General features: G+C 39.3%; 1 protein-coding gene across 4 annotated transcripts in view; it reads right to left on the bottom strand.

Annotated features, from left to right (window-relative positions):
• The window catches only part of LOC139754206 (uncharacterized), a 94,103-nt gene that overhangs the window by 12,416 nt on the left and 67,399 nt on the right, over window positions 1-14,288 (bottom strand). For 2 of the 4 annotated variants that reach the window (XM_071671445.1, XM_071671444.1), the window contains exon 2: window positions 4,783-4,935. The gene's annotated coding sequence lies outside the window, so the exon portion shown is untranslated. Of the gene's footprint in view, window positions 1-4,782; window positions 4,936-7,574; window positions 7,849-14,288 lie in introns of those variants that run through there. The other 2 variants (XM_071671447.1, XM_071671446.1) reach the window with 2 other exon arrangements.

Raw genomic sequence — 14,288 nt, 5'->3', positions numbered from 1 at the left:
TATAGGGTGTTTTGGTCGAGGTGGTGTGAGAAGTGACAGGGTCAGGGGGAATGGTTTGGTAAACAGAGAAGAGGTATTGAAAGCTTTGCAGAAGATGAAAGCTGGTAGGGCAGAGGGTTTGGATGGTATTGCATTGGAATTCATTAAAAAAGGGGGTGACTGTGTTGTTGATTGGTTGGTAAGGATATTCAATGTATGTATTGTTCATGGTGAAGTGCCTGAGGACTGGCGGAATGAATGCATAGTGCCATTGTACAAAGGCAAAGGGGATAAAGGTGTGTTCAAATTGCAGAGGTATAAGTTTGTTGGGCATTCCTGGAAAATCATATGGGAGGGTATTGATTGAAGGGGTCAAGGTATGTAAAGAGCATCAGACTGGGGAAGGGTAGTGTGGTTTCAGAAGTGGTAGAGGATGTGTGGATCAGGTGTTTGCTTTGAAGAATGTATGTGAGAAATACTTAGAAAAACAAATGGATTTGTATGTAGTATTTATGGATCTGGAGAAGGCATATGATAGAGGTGATAGAGATGCTCTGTGGAAGGTATTAAGAGTATATGGTGCAGGAGGTTAAGTTGATAGAAGCAGTGAAAAGTTTTATCGAGGACATATGGCATATGTATGAGTAGGAAGAAAGGAAAGTGACTGGTTCCCAGTGAATGTCGGTTTGCGGCAGGGGTGCGTGATGTCTCCATGGTTGTTTAATTTGTTTATGGATGGGGTTGTTAGGGAGGTGAATGCAAGAGGTTTGGAGAGAGGGGCAAGTATGCAGTCTGTTGTGGACGAGAGGGCTTGATAGTGAGTCAGTTGTTGTTCGCTGATGATACAGCGTTGGTGGGTGATTCAGGTGAGAAACAGCAGAAGCTGGTGACTGAGTTGGTAAAGTGCGTGAAGGAAGAAAGCTGAGAGTAAATGTGAATAAAAGCATGGTTATTAGGTTCAGTAGGGCTGAGGGACAAGTCAATTGGGAAGTAAGTAAGAATGGAGAAAAACTGGAGGAAGTGAAGTGTTTTAGACATCTGGGAGTGGATTTAGAAGCAGATGGTACCATGGAAGCTGAAGTTAGTCACAGGGTGGGGAAGGGGATGAAGGTTCTGCGAGTGTTGAAGAATGTGTGTAAGGTGAGAACATTATCTCGGGGAGCAAAAATGGGCATGTTTAAAGGAATAGTGGTTACAACAATGTTATATGGTTGTGAGGCATGGGCTATAGATAGGGTTGTGCAGAAGAAGGTGAATGTGTTGGAAATAAGATGTCTTAGGACAATATGTGGAGTGACATGGTTTGACAGAGTAAGTAATGAAAGGGTAAGAGAGATGTGTGGTAATAAAAAGAGTGTGGTTGAGAGAGCAGAAGAGGTTGTATTGAAATGGTTTGGTCACATGGAGAGAATGAGTGAGGAAAGATTGACAAAGAGGATATATGTGTCAGAGCTGGAGGGAATGAGGAGGTGGAAAGATGGAGTGAAAAAGATTTTGAGCGACTGGGGCCAGAACATACAGAAGGGTTAAAAGCGTGCACGGAATAGAGTGAATTGGAATGATATGGTATACCGGGGTTGATGTGCTGTCAATGGATTGAACCAGGGCATGTGAAACGTCTGGGGTAAACCATGGAAAGTTTTGTGGGGCCTGGATGTGGAAAGGGAGCTCTCATTTCGGTGTATTACACATGACAGCTAAAGACTGAGCGTGAACGAATGTGGCCTTTGTTGTATTTTCCTGGTACTACCTCGCGCATGGGGGAAGGGGTGCTGTTTTTAATGTGTGGCGGGGTGGCGATGGGAATGGATGAAGGCAGCAAGTAGGAATATGTATATGTGTATATGTGTTTATGTCTGTGTATGCATATGTATGTATATGTTGAAATGTATAGGTATGTATATGTGCGTGTGTGGGTGTTTATGCATATACATGTGTACGTGGGCGGGTTGGGCCATTCTTTCGTCTGTTCCTTGCACTACCTCACTAACGCAGTAGTGATAGTGGGGTAGTGATAGGAAAGGATGAAGGCAAGCAAGTATGAATACGTACAAATTTTGATTCTGATTCCATCCATATATCTAGTACTTCGTTTTTCAATAAATGGATGATATAACTGAATGAGTGTGGAACTGATTCAGAATTATTAAACTTTTTTCAGTGTTTTCCTTGACTAACAACATAATAAAGAATGAACCTTGTATTCATCCCACAACTCATTATGATGAACACAATAAGAAATGCATGGTGCATATATCATTTGTGTTCATTAGTTCAGGTGCAAACCAAACTTCATACGTGTTGAGGCTTTAGTGATAAATGTTATTCAACCATGAATTCTAATCATGGCAAGAAAATGTGTTCTTGGGAGTTCTGCATGCTTCAGCTGGTTCTTTTCAACCTGTTTTGTACACTAATTGATTAAGATGCTTGCAATATCAGCTTGGTGGTTTCAATACAACTTCCTTTCCTCTGCTTCTTACGTACCTCAATGGTACTATGGATAGCATTGCTGACTACCAATCTAAAGGCCTGGGTTTGATCTCTGATGCAGGCAGACTGCACAGCTTATCTAGCTGGTTGATAGATAAGTGGATACCAACTTTGGATGAGGTAAAGCACCACAGATGTGACAGCCCTAGTCAGCTGGTGAATTGTAACTCCACAGATGTGACAGGCCTAGTCAGCTGGTGAACTGTAACTCTGCTTGAGTAGAAGCAGGTGTGTTCACATTATCAAGGATTGTATTAATCTTAACTTTGCTTCCTCTGACGAGTTAGCCTCGGGTGAATATAGGGTAATTTATTTCTTTACCTTGAGGAGTAAGCTGGGGGTGACTGTTGACTCATTTATTTTCTTAACCTAGAGTTAGATATTCTGATTGCATTTTGTTTCTTTTAGTGTTTTCTTTCTCGGATGTGTCTGTTGCCTTCTTGGAAGCAACTATAAGTTTATTTTCTCCTTCATGCATCAGGCTGAGGATAGGTTACTCTTTTAAAGTTACTCCATGGAATGATCCAAAACTCTTGGTTAATCTCTATCCACTTCATGCAGCTGTTCCTGTTAAATGTGTTGACCATTCCTTATAGCAGTCAATAGTAGGGAATTTAGGCCCCCCTGTTCAAGACCATTTGCACTTCACTTATGTTATGGCTATAGTATGTTGTTTTGGTAATAGTGACATTGTTAATAAAAATCTTTTTTGTCTGAGAACACTATGTCTATGAGGGTCTCCTTAGATGATAGTTGTATTATTTGTAGACCTAATTAATACATTATTTTCTGTTTCTGAATCTAAGTTTGATATATCCTCTTTCTCTGCTGGTTCTGTTAGTTGCTGACATGAGGAATACTTGTTTAATTTTTTTTCTTAAGCTTACTTGATCATCCTGAATACTACCTGGAAGCTTCAAGAACTGCACTTGTTACTTGCCATTTTTCATCTCATATATGGTATATGAGTTTCTTTAATAATCAGGTTTGTGAAGAGATTTCCAAAACTCTTCATTGAAATCTTAACATTTCTTAATTACTAATTTTCACTGCCTAGTAACAGATGATTTATACATTAGTATAATTACTAAAATATGGATTTCAGCTCTCAAGATAAGCATTTCCAAAGTATCTGATGATCTTAAAAGTTTGGTGCAAGTTAGTTACAGTAGTCTTTACAAAGAGCTTAACTCCACCATCTATTCTATCAATTCTTTCACAATAAAAGGGACCCTATACCAAGATCCATATTTCACTTCTACAGCAACTTTCTGTATGAGATTTTGAAAAATCAGCAAACAATGTTGCTTATGTTGCCAGGAAATTCATAAATCATATTTTGCTTGCTTAATTTATTCAGAGTCCTATAATGATGGTGTACTGGAAGTGTTACATAACTTACAGCAGTGTTTTGAGGAAAGTCTTGAGAGCCATTATGTTTACAGTATATTCTTGTCTAGTTTTGTACTGCTTTTGTCTCTGGACATTCAGCTGTCAGAACACCCTCCTAATCATGTTCAAAATGTTGATGTTTATTTTCAACATACTGTCAATCATTCCTTGATTGGGGAACCTTGTCTTTGACAAAGTGAAATGTCTTTCAACATTTTATTTATGAAAGTATATTCACTTAAAACATGCCATACTCTGGGCATAAATTAAAAAGCATTTGCCTTTCAAATGAGTATAACATTCAAAGCTAGCATACTTAGTGTGAGTCACTAGCTGCAAATCTAAAAGCAGCAAAACATGCACTTATCAACAAATCCCAGTATGTTATTACATATTGCTGGGTGTCTGAAATGATATATTCTGTCTACTTTACCACAGTGACTAACTCTTGACTTTTCTGTCAAAAATTCCACTTACAGGCTGTAGTCTTCACAAAGGCTTGGCATGGAATGCAACAGAAAAATGGAAAAAAAAGGATGAGTTTAACATGAGTTTTTCAGGAAGAGAAAAACATGCCATTTAAAAGAGAGAAAGATTTTTAATTCTCAGGAAAGGCATGAGAGGGTGAAGGGTTCCAAAGCTTAACAGTTTAGTAAAAGATATAGGTTTTATAATGATCCACCTTCGAGCTCCTAGAGGTTACATAGGTTACACAATAATTATCTGATGCAATGGCTTTCCAAGCACTGCTTGGTCTACTCTAGGAAATGGTAACTGAATTTATGCAACCAACTTTCAGGAGTAATGACTGTGACTGAAGTAATATCTATTAGAACTACCGTTTAAAACTATTCAATATCTGTACAAATGGAAAGCTTGAAATGTCTGAAATGGTCGACATGAGGAGTTGCAGCTTACTTGGAATAGCTGGTCAATATCAGGGGGCACAGCTTTCTCAATCAACACATTAAGGAACTGCTCCTTCTGTTGATCTTCCCAGTTTGCGAACCAACTCAACACACAGTGCAGCTCTCGCTCCTCCCTACTTAAGGACATCTATACTGATAGCACCTGGAAATATATAACAAATAAGTCCGGCTTTTATATGACCTCTATTTTGTATTGCAAAATACAGAATAACATTTTGTACAATAGGCAAAAAATAGGCAAGTCAAGATCTTGCGACTTGGTGGAGGTCTCTTCTTACATGAGGGGAGATTTACACTCGTAGGAACCTCCCTCTTAAACTTGCATTTCTATCATATGGGATTTTGAATTTTTCAATGCATCCACATTTATTATCCTCATAATGTTATCTCCTTGTAAGAGGTGAGGTGAGAAGAGTGATTCTCATTTATGAGATGTACAAATTCCGTACTCATGCTCTTTTTTTTTTGGTTTCACTAAAATGAGCACAGCAACACATTCTTCGATTCACTTCTTTTTCTTCTAAGTGCATTATGTAAATCATCATCTGGTTCTCCGGTATTTTTTATGAAAAACCATGAGGAAATTTCATTTGGGAAATATGGATATCACTGCTAATTTGGTGCCAGAAGATGCCTACTATTTTTTCAGTTAATGTCTTAAGAAAAGCACTTCATTCTGCTAAATTTCATGTACACTGTACCTGAACTTGTGCTTCACACCTGGTAAAACATTTTCAAGGATGTTCTGAAAATATGAATGTAAATCACTAGGTAGCAACTAAACAAGTCCAAAGAGCATGTCTATGGCTTACAATATTTTGCAGTTCAGTATCTAAAGTTTTTGAAAACAAAGTCTGACATAATCTCATATCCTAGATCAATTACGTTATCATAACTTGCTTCCACACCATGTCACAATACTGTGTCCATGTTAGTGCAAACCCTCCCTAAACTCTTTATTAGTTTGAATTATGCATGATAGGTGCAACATGCAAACCATCCTCTACCACAGTATTCCTGAGATTAAAATACAGAGAAGCTATGCTAGTTCAGCAACAATAAAATAATACCAGACCTATCCTCAAAGAAGTGCCTAAGAACTGCTTGAGGAGGCTAAAAAAGTCTTCAGTGTGACTGGGTCAGGATAGATTATCTAACATACAAGTCCTGTTTGGCTGGGAAGAGTAATTGCATATTTCAGGTTTGTTGAAATATTAACTTACTGACAATCAAGAAAATCATATCAAATGATTTCTTACATTTAGCAAATCACATTTACACCACATAAAATGACTTGGAAATAAATCTAACTTTTCTACTGTGTTTCCTGAAAGCAGGAGGAGCACAAATGAAGGAAAATGTGAAGCAGCATACTATAAAACAAAGTAAAACAAATGTAGTAGAAATGAATAAAATCTACAAAAGTCTCACTTGAATTTCCCAAAGGACCAAAATTTTTCTTACTTTTAATGTTATCCTTTTAGAGTCATTTGATCTGCCTGCATTTGTACTCTATAAATGTGTGCATTCACAAGGAGCAAGTCTATGGAATTCTCATCTGAAATATTATGAAAGGATGGGGGGGGGAGATATTATTTCATGTGTGGCAGAGTGGTGACGGAAATGGATGAAGGCAGTAAGTATGTACATGTGTATATATGTATATGTCTGTGTATGCATATGTATGTATACATTGAAATGTATATGTATGTATATGAGCGTGTATGGGCGTTTATGTATATACATGTGTATGTGGGTGGGTTGGGCTATTCCTCATCTGTTTCCTTGCGCTATCTCGCTGATGCAGAAGGCAATTATAATAATAATAATTTCAGAATTCTTTACACAAGTTTTTGGGCCTACAAGGATATATTCAAAAGAAAATGTTCACAAACTTTCAGAAAAAAGAATGATCAAAACAATCTTCCTTTATACACTGCGGTTTTCAAAGGGTTCTGTTGATTCCTAGACATGAATCACAATGTTTAATCTTAAACTCTACAGTTTCTAAGAACTTCATAGTCCTTCCTACAATCAGCTTATTTATAATATGAATTAAAAACATGGCTCAAAGTCACACTCAACTATTCTTAGTGTAGTATTCGCACTCTAAACTATCACGGTAAAAACAATATCAGTCACATTCCATAGATAATTTATGTGGGTGGGCTAAACTGGTATTTTACCCTTAAATCTACCCGAACTACTATAATAAGCAATGACCAACTTTTCTGCTCATATAACACTCACATAACACTAAATGCAAAATTAGTTTAAGTAAGGATTTCTCTAATTTGTTCATTTAATCCTATATCATTTGCATATCCCATACCCTGCAAACCTGTGCTGAGAATTTAAGAATGACAAGATAATTGAAACTGATATTCAAAATACGGACTGTTGTATCAATGCCTTACATGTCACTGATGACTGCAACACATTTACTCTGCCACTTTCACTGAAATGTTACAGAAGACTGCTAAGCAATAACCTTTACGGTTAGGTAGAATTGAGTCTAAAAACCTTGTATAGAACTAAAAAAAAAACATGTATCATATCAACTTAAATCTCTATTACGAGGACTGGTACTGGCTAACATTAAAAAGTGCCGCAGGTGCTGTGACCTCTAAGCTTTGCCGTGCGCACTTACGAATAAATAAAATCAATCTACTTATAATACTACCTCTGGATTTATAAGTGAAAACCTTTCTTTATATTAGCTTCAAAAGAATGGAAGATTCAACTGTGGTTAAAAACATACAGACCCAAATAAGCGCTCACCTGAGAAACTGATGAAAAATCCAGTGACGGGAGCGTCACAACAATAACATTGGCCGAGTGCACTCCGAAGTCTTGCTAAATGTTCGTTTATTTCCCGCTTTCACCATATAATTATCTGTTTCTGTACAAATTATTTCTGAAACAATGTAAACAGACCATAGTAATTTTTCCTTCCCTATGTATGAAGATGAAGTGAAACAAAGACATGCACTAACGCGGTTTTCCTACATCCGGGTTGGGTCTCGCAGCTGAACTAAACTCATCATGGCAAATTATCCTGTATCGGCCAAGCATTAAACTGTGGTCAATAGTGGCTGGAGCGCTCGGCTAGATGAAAACTTAGGTCTTGAACTTGCATAACAATAACATACAGCAAAACATTATATATATATATATATATATATATATATATATATATATATATATATATATAGAGAGAGAGAGAGAGAGAGAGAGAGAGAGAGAGAGAGAGAGAGAGAGAGAGAGAGAGAGAGAGAGAGAGAGAGAGAGAGCCGAAATGGTGTGGACATATGGAGGCATTAAGACGTTGACAAAGGGTATATGTCTCACGAGTGGAGGGGAGAAAGAGATGGGGGAGACCGAGATGGAGATGGAAGGATGAAGTGATTAACGTTTTGAGCAGTCGGTACCTCAACATGCAGGAGTGCAAAAGGCGTTCATAGGATAGAGTGAAGCGGAACGACGTGGTGTACGAGGGGCCAGCGACGTGCTATCGATTATCAAAACGAAGGCACATGAAGCAACCAGGGAAACCACGGAGGGGTCTGTAAGCCATGTTTGTGAATAGTGAACAGTGGTTTCAATGCACTATATATGACAGCTAGATAATGAACGTGAGCGAACGGGGTATTTTCCCTGACTCTTCCTGGCGCTATCTCGTTAACACAGTAATAGGCAAACATTTCTTGTTTTGCAGTCTCTCCTACTGGGACGTGTCCAACTTACCGAACGCTACGGGAGCCCCATAAGAAGTGATCTTAGGGCTGCTAGGTAAAGCTATGGCTTGTGCCTAGCAACTGACATCAGAATGGTTGAAAATTCATCGATGTTTCCATCTTCAGTGAAATACGGTTATAAAATGTCGAGACATATTAGTACTTTTTATCAAAACGTGGGAAATAAGCTAAAATTTAATTGGGAACTTGAAGGGGTGCGATCGAACCTCTTTTTCGTACATATTGCCTTGTATGTCATGTAGGCCTCCCGACTAACTACAGTAAAGAATCAGTTCAAAGAATGATTGGCCTTGGAATGAGCTTTCACGTTAATGGAGACTTATTATGAATAAACTGATTAGATCAATTACTACGTACTTGGATACGAAGGTAATGAACAAATCATGATCCATTTCTATACAATTACATTACTAACTTTACAAAAGAGCGAGGAACATGTATCCCATTGTCAGATAATGAGATGGAAACCGAAGGAATTGCACATCAGATAGTACAAGCGATAACACATCCCTAGTCAGCTGGTACAAGCGATAACACATTTCTAGATTCATTTCTTAATGGAAGAAGGTAGAAACATAAACGATGTCAGTTATTAGTAAATGAATCCTGAGGTTAACTTTCATGTAAAGCTGTGTGAACTAGTAAATAGTTTCCTTTTCTTCTGTCACTTTATCATGATGGTCAATTTCATCATGCTGCAGAAGTCACACACTGAGATTTTACCTATCCGGTGTCGATCCCCCCCCCCCCCTCCAAAAAAAGCAGTACATGCAAGGATACCATCATCGTGTTCTTCGGGTTATTTACTCTGATCTATATAAATACTGTACAGTGCAACTGTTTCTAATTGCGACGACTGGATAAATCTAATTTCCTAAGCCTTTGTAGTCTTGTCACCTGTGGCCTTGAGCCAGTGTGTGGGGACTTCAAAAATAAAATTTATCTTTCTATCTTTTACTCTCCTGTAAGGAGGGTTTTCACTTCAAACTTTGACATAAACTATCAATCGTATATGTATATATATATATATATATATATATATATATATATATATATATATATATATATTTTTTTTTTTTCTTTGTCGCTGTCTCCCGCGTTTGCGAGGTAGCGCAAGGAAACAGACGAAAGAAATGGCCTAACCCACCCCCATACACATGTATATACATACGTCCACACACGCAAATATACATACCTACACAGCTTTCCATGGTTTACCCCAGACGCTTCATATGCCCTGATTCAATCCACTGACAGCACGTCAACCCCGGTATACCACATCGATCCAATTCACTCTATTCCTTGCCCTCCTTTCACCCTCCTGCATGTTCAGGCCCCTATCACACAAAATCTTTTTCACTCCATCTTTCCACCTCCAATTTGGTCTCCCACTTCTCGTTCCCTCCACCTGCGACACATATATCCTCTTGGTCAATCTTTCCTCACTCATTCTCTCCATGTGCCCAAACTATTTCAAAACACCCTCTTCTGCTCTCTCAGCCACGCTCTTTTTTATTTCCACACATCTCTCTTACCCTTACGTTACTTACTCGATCAAACCACCTCAACCACACATTGTCCTCAAACATCTCATTTCCAGCACATCCATCCTCCTGCGCACAACTCTATCCATAGCCCACGCCTCGCAACCATACAACATTGTTGGAACCACTATTCCTTCAAACATACCCATTTTTGCTTTCCGAGATAATGTTCTCGACTTCCACACATTCTTCAAGGCTCCAGGATTTTCGCCCCCTCCCCCACCCTATGATCCACTTCCGCTTCCATGGTTCCATCCGCTGCCAGATCCACTCCCAGATATCTAAAACACTTTACTTCCTCCAGTTTTTCTCCATTCAAACTTACCTCCCAATTGACTTGACCCTCAACCCTACTGTACCTAATTACCTTGCTCTTATTCACATTTACTCTTAACTTTCTTCTTTCACACACTTTACCAAACTCAGTCACCAGCTTCTGCAGTTTCTCACATGAATCAGCCACCAGCGCTTTATCATTAGCGAACAACAACTGACTCACTTCCCCGGCTCTCTCATCCCCAATATATATGTATATATATATTTCTTTTTCTTTCGTACTATTCGCCATTTCCCGCCTCAGCGAGGTAGCGTTAAGAACAGAGGACTGGGCCTTTGAGGGAATATCCTCACCTAGCCCTCTTCTCTGTTCCTTCTTTTGGAAAATTAAAAAAAAAAAAACGAGAGGGGAGGATTTCAAGCCCCCCGCTCCCTTCCCCTTTAGTCGCCTTCTACGACACGCAGGGAATACGTGGGAAGTATTCTTTCTCCCCTATCCCCAGGGATATATATATTATCCCTGGGGATAGGGGATTAAGAATACTTCCCACGTATTCCCTGCGTGTCGTAGAAGGCGACTAAAAGGGGAGGGAGCGGGGGGCTGGAAATCCTCCCCTCTCGGGTTTTTTTTTTTTTCAATTTTCCAAAAGAAGGAACAGAGAATTGGGCCAGGTGAGGGTATTCCCCCAAAGGCCCAGTCCTCTGTTCTTAACGCTACCTCGCTAATGCGGGAAATGGCGAATAGTTTGAAAGAAAAAAAGAAAAATATATATATATATATATATATATATATATATATATATATATATATATATCGCGAGTAATAGTTCACGATCCACTGGTTTCTTTGAATTTTCACAAACCATAGTTATTCATTCCATCCTTTACTTGTTTTCAGCGGTTCTTTCTCGTGCATGACAGTGTCTGATCACAATATTTAATGCATTATTTCAAGCAGATTATGGTTTACTCCTCTAAAGCGGTTTGAAATTTCCTTCGCATGCGTACAACCTTCATAATAAGCGTTCTATTTCCTGGTAAAACACTTGACATTTTCGAGTAAGGTCTTGGTGACCTTTTGGTGTGTACACCTCTGACAGCAAAATAACAGCAGCTCGTGTTTGTGAGGCAGCAGTGAAGAAAAATTCCTTTATGTTAACGATTTCACCGTAAGAGTTAATTAAAAGTTAAAAAATAATCACAGATCCAGAGAAAAATCTGCATCACGGAAAATGATTTTTTTCTGTAACATGCAAATTATGTCAATTTGCTCATCAAATACGCAAAAAATGATCACAAGAAGAATAGTGTTTAGTGGTGAATGAAAATGTTACAGATAAAACTTAACAGATGAGATGATTCCAGAAATTATGCGTAGTGCAAGACGCCTTCAAATAATGGTCCAGGGACAGTGGGAAGACCCAGAACATTCAATGCTTGCAGAGTTTTTTCCTCTGGAAGCTATTCGACGGGTTATTTACGCCGACTGAATGAAAATGGTACATAATCTACACTGGCTTAGTTATAGCAAAGTGTCACTTATCATCGATGACTAGGTGAGCAAGATGTCTCCTCTATGTCTGACAGACAACTGCATCATGTAAGGGATATTTGTGTCACCATGATCCTTGTTGCTGTCTTAAGATATTAACTATAATTCTGGAGGTCAGTTCAGAGTAGTCGCGTATGAAAACGCCCCACGCGACTGAACCCGATCCCGGCGTTTTGACAAATATATATATATATATATATATATATATATATATATATATATATATATATATATATATATATATATATATTGGGGTGAGAGAGTATCATTAAATTTTAGGGAGAATAAAAAGATGTTCTGGCAAGAGGTAAATAAAGTGCATAAGACAAGGGAGCAAATGGGAACTTCAGTGAAGGGGGCTAATGGGGAGGTGATAACAAGTAGTGGTGATGTGAGAAGGAGATGGGGTGAGTATTTTGAAGGTTTGTTGAATGTGTTTGATGACAGAGTGGCAGATATAGGATGTTTTGGTCGAGGTGGTGTGCAAAGTGAGAGGGGTTAGGGAAAATGATTTGGTAAACAGAGAAGAGGTAGTAAAAGCTTTGCGGAAGATGAAAGCCGGCAAGGCAGCAGGTTTGGATGGTATTGCAGAGGAATTTATTAAAAAAGGGGATGACTGTATTGTTGACTGGTTGGTAAGGTTATTTAATGTATGTATGATTCATGATGAGGTGCCTGAGGATTGGCGGAATGCATGCATAGTGCCATTGTACAAAGGAAAAGGGGATAAGAGTGAGTGCTCAAATTACAGAGGTATAAGTCTGTTGAGTATTCCTGGTAAATTATATGGGAGGGTATTGATTGAGAGGGTGAAGGCATGTACAGAGCATCAGATTGGGGAAGAGCAGTGTGGTTTCAGAAGTGGTAGAGGATGTGTGGATCAGGTGTTTGCTTTGAAGAATGTATGTGAGAAATACTTAGAAAAGCAAATGGATTTGTATGTAGCATTTATGGATCTGGAGAAGGCATATGATAGAGTTGATAGAGATGCTCTGTGGAAGGTACTAAGAATATATGGTGTGGGAGGCAAGTTGTTAGAAGCAGTGAAAAGTTTTTATCGAGGATGTAAGGCATGTGTACGTGTAGGAAGAGAGGAAAGTGATTGGTTCTCAGTGAGTGTAGGTTTGCGGCAGGGGTGTGTGATGTCTCCATGGTTGTTTAATTTGTTTATGGATGGGGTTGTTAGAGAGGTGAATGCAAGAGTTTTGGAAAGAGGGGCAAGTACGAAGCCTGTTGGGGATGAGAGAGCTTGGGAAATAAGTCAGTTGTTGTTCGCTGATGATACAGCGCTGGTGGCTGATTCATGTGAGAAACTGCAGAAGCCGGTGACTGAGTTTGGTAAAGTGTGTGAAAGAAGAAAGTTAAGAGTAAATGTGAATAAGAGCAAGGTTATTAGGTACAGTGGGGTTGAGGGTCAAGTCAATTGGGAGGTAAGTTTGAATGGAGAAAAACTAGAGGAAGTAAAGTGTTTTAGATATCTGGGAGTGGATCTGGCAGCGGATGGAACCATGGAAGCGGAAGTGAATCATAGGGTGGGGGAGGGGGCGAAAATCCTGGGAGCCTTGAAGAATGTGTGGAAGTCGAGAACATTATCTCCGAACGCAATAATGGGTATGTTTGAAGGAATAGTGGTTCCAACAATGTTGTATGGTTGCGAGGCGTGGGCTATGGATAGAGTTGTGCGCAGGAGGGTGGATGTGCTGGAAATGAGATGTTTGAGGACAATATGTGGTGTGAGGTGGTTTGATCGAGTAAGTAATAATAGGGTAAGAGATATGTGTGGTAATAAAAAGAGTGTAGGTGAGAGAGCAGAAGAGGGTGTTTTGAAATGGTTTGGGCACATGGAGAGAATGAGTGAGGAAAGATTGACCAAGAGGATATATGTGTCGCAGGTGGAGGGAACGAGGAGAAGTGGGAGAGCAAATTGGAGGTGGAAAGATGGAGTGAAAAAGATTTTGAGTGATCGGGGCCTGAACATGCAGGAGGGTGAAAGGCGGGAAAGGAATAGAGTGAATTGGATCGATGTGGTATACCGGGGTAGCCGTGCTGTCAATGGATTGAATCAGGGCATGTGAAGCGTCTGGGGTAAACCATGGAAAGTTCTGTGAGGCCTGGATGTGGAAAGGGAGCTGTGGTTTCGGGCATTATTACATGACAGCTAGAGACTGAGTGTGAACGAATGGGGCCTTTGTTGTCTTTTCCTAGCGCTGCCTCGCACACATGAGGGGGGAGGGGGATGTTATTCCATGTGTGGCGGGGTGGCGATGGGAATGAATAAAGGCAGTGTGAAATGTGTGCATGTGTATATATGTATGTGTCTGTGGGTGTATATATATATGTGTACATTGAGATGTATGGGTATGTA

The sequence above is a fragment of the Panulirus ornatus genome, chromosome 16 (genome assembly GCF_036320965.1).
Source record: "Panulirus ornatus isolate Po-2019 chromosome 16, ASM3632096v1, whole genome shotgun sequence".
NCBI classification, from domain to species: domain Eukaryota; kingdom Metazoa; phylum Arthropoda; class Malacostraca; order Decapoda; family Palinuridae; genus Panulirus; species Panulirus ornatus.
The sequence above is the reverse complement of the archived record's forward strand: the minus strand, read 5'-3'. Positions and strand labels throughout refer to the sequence as shown.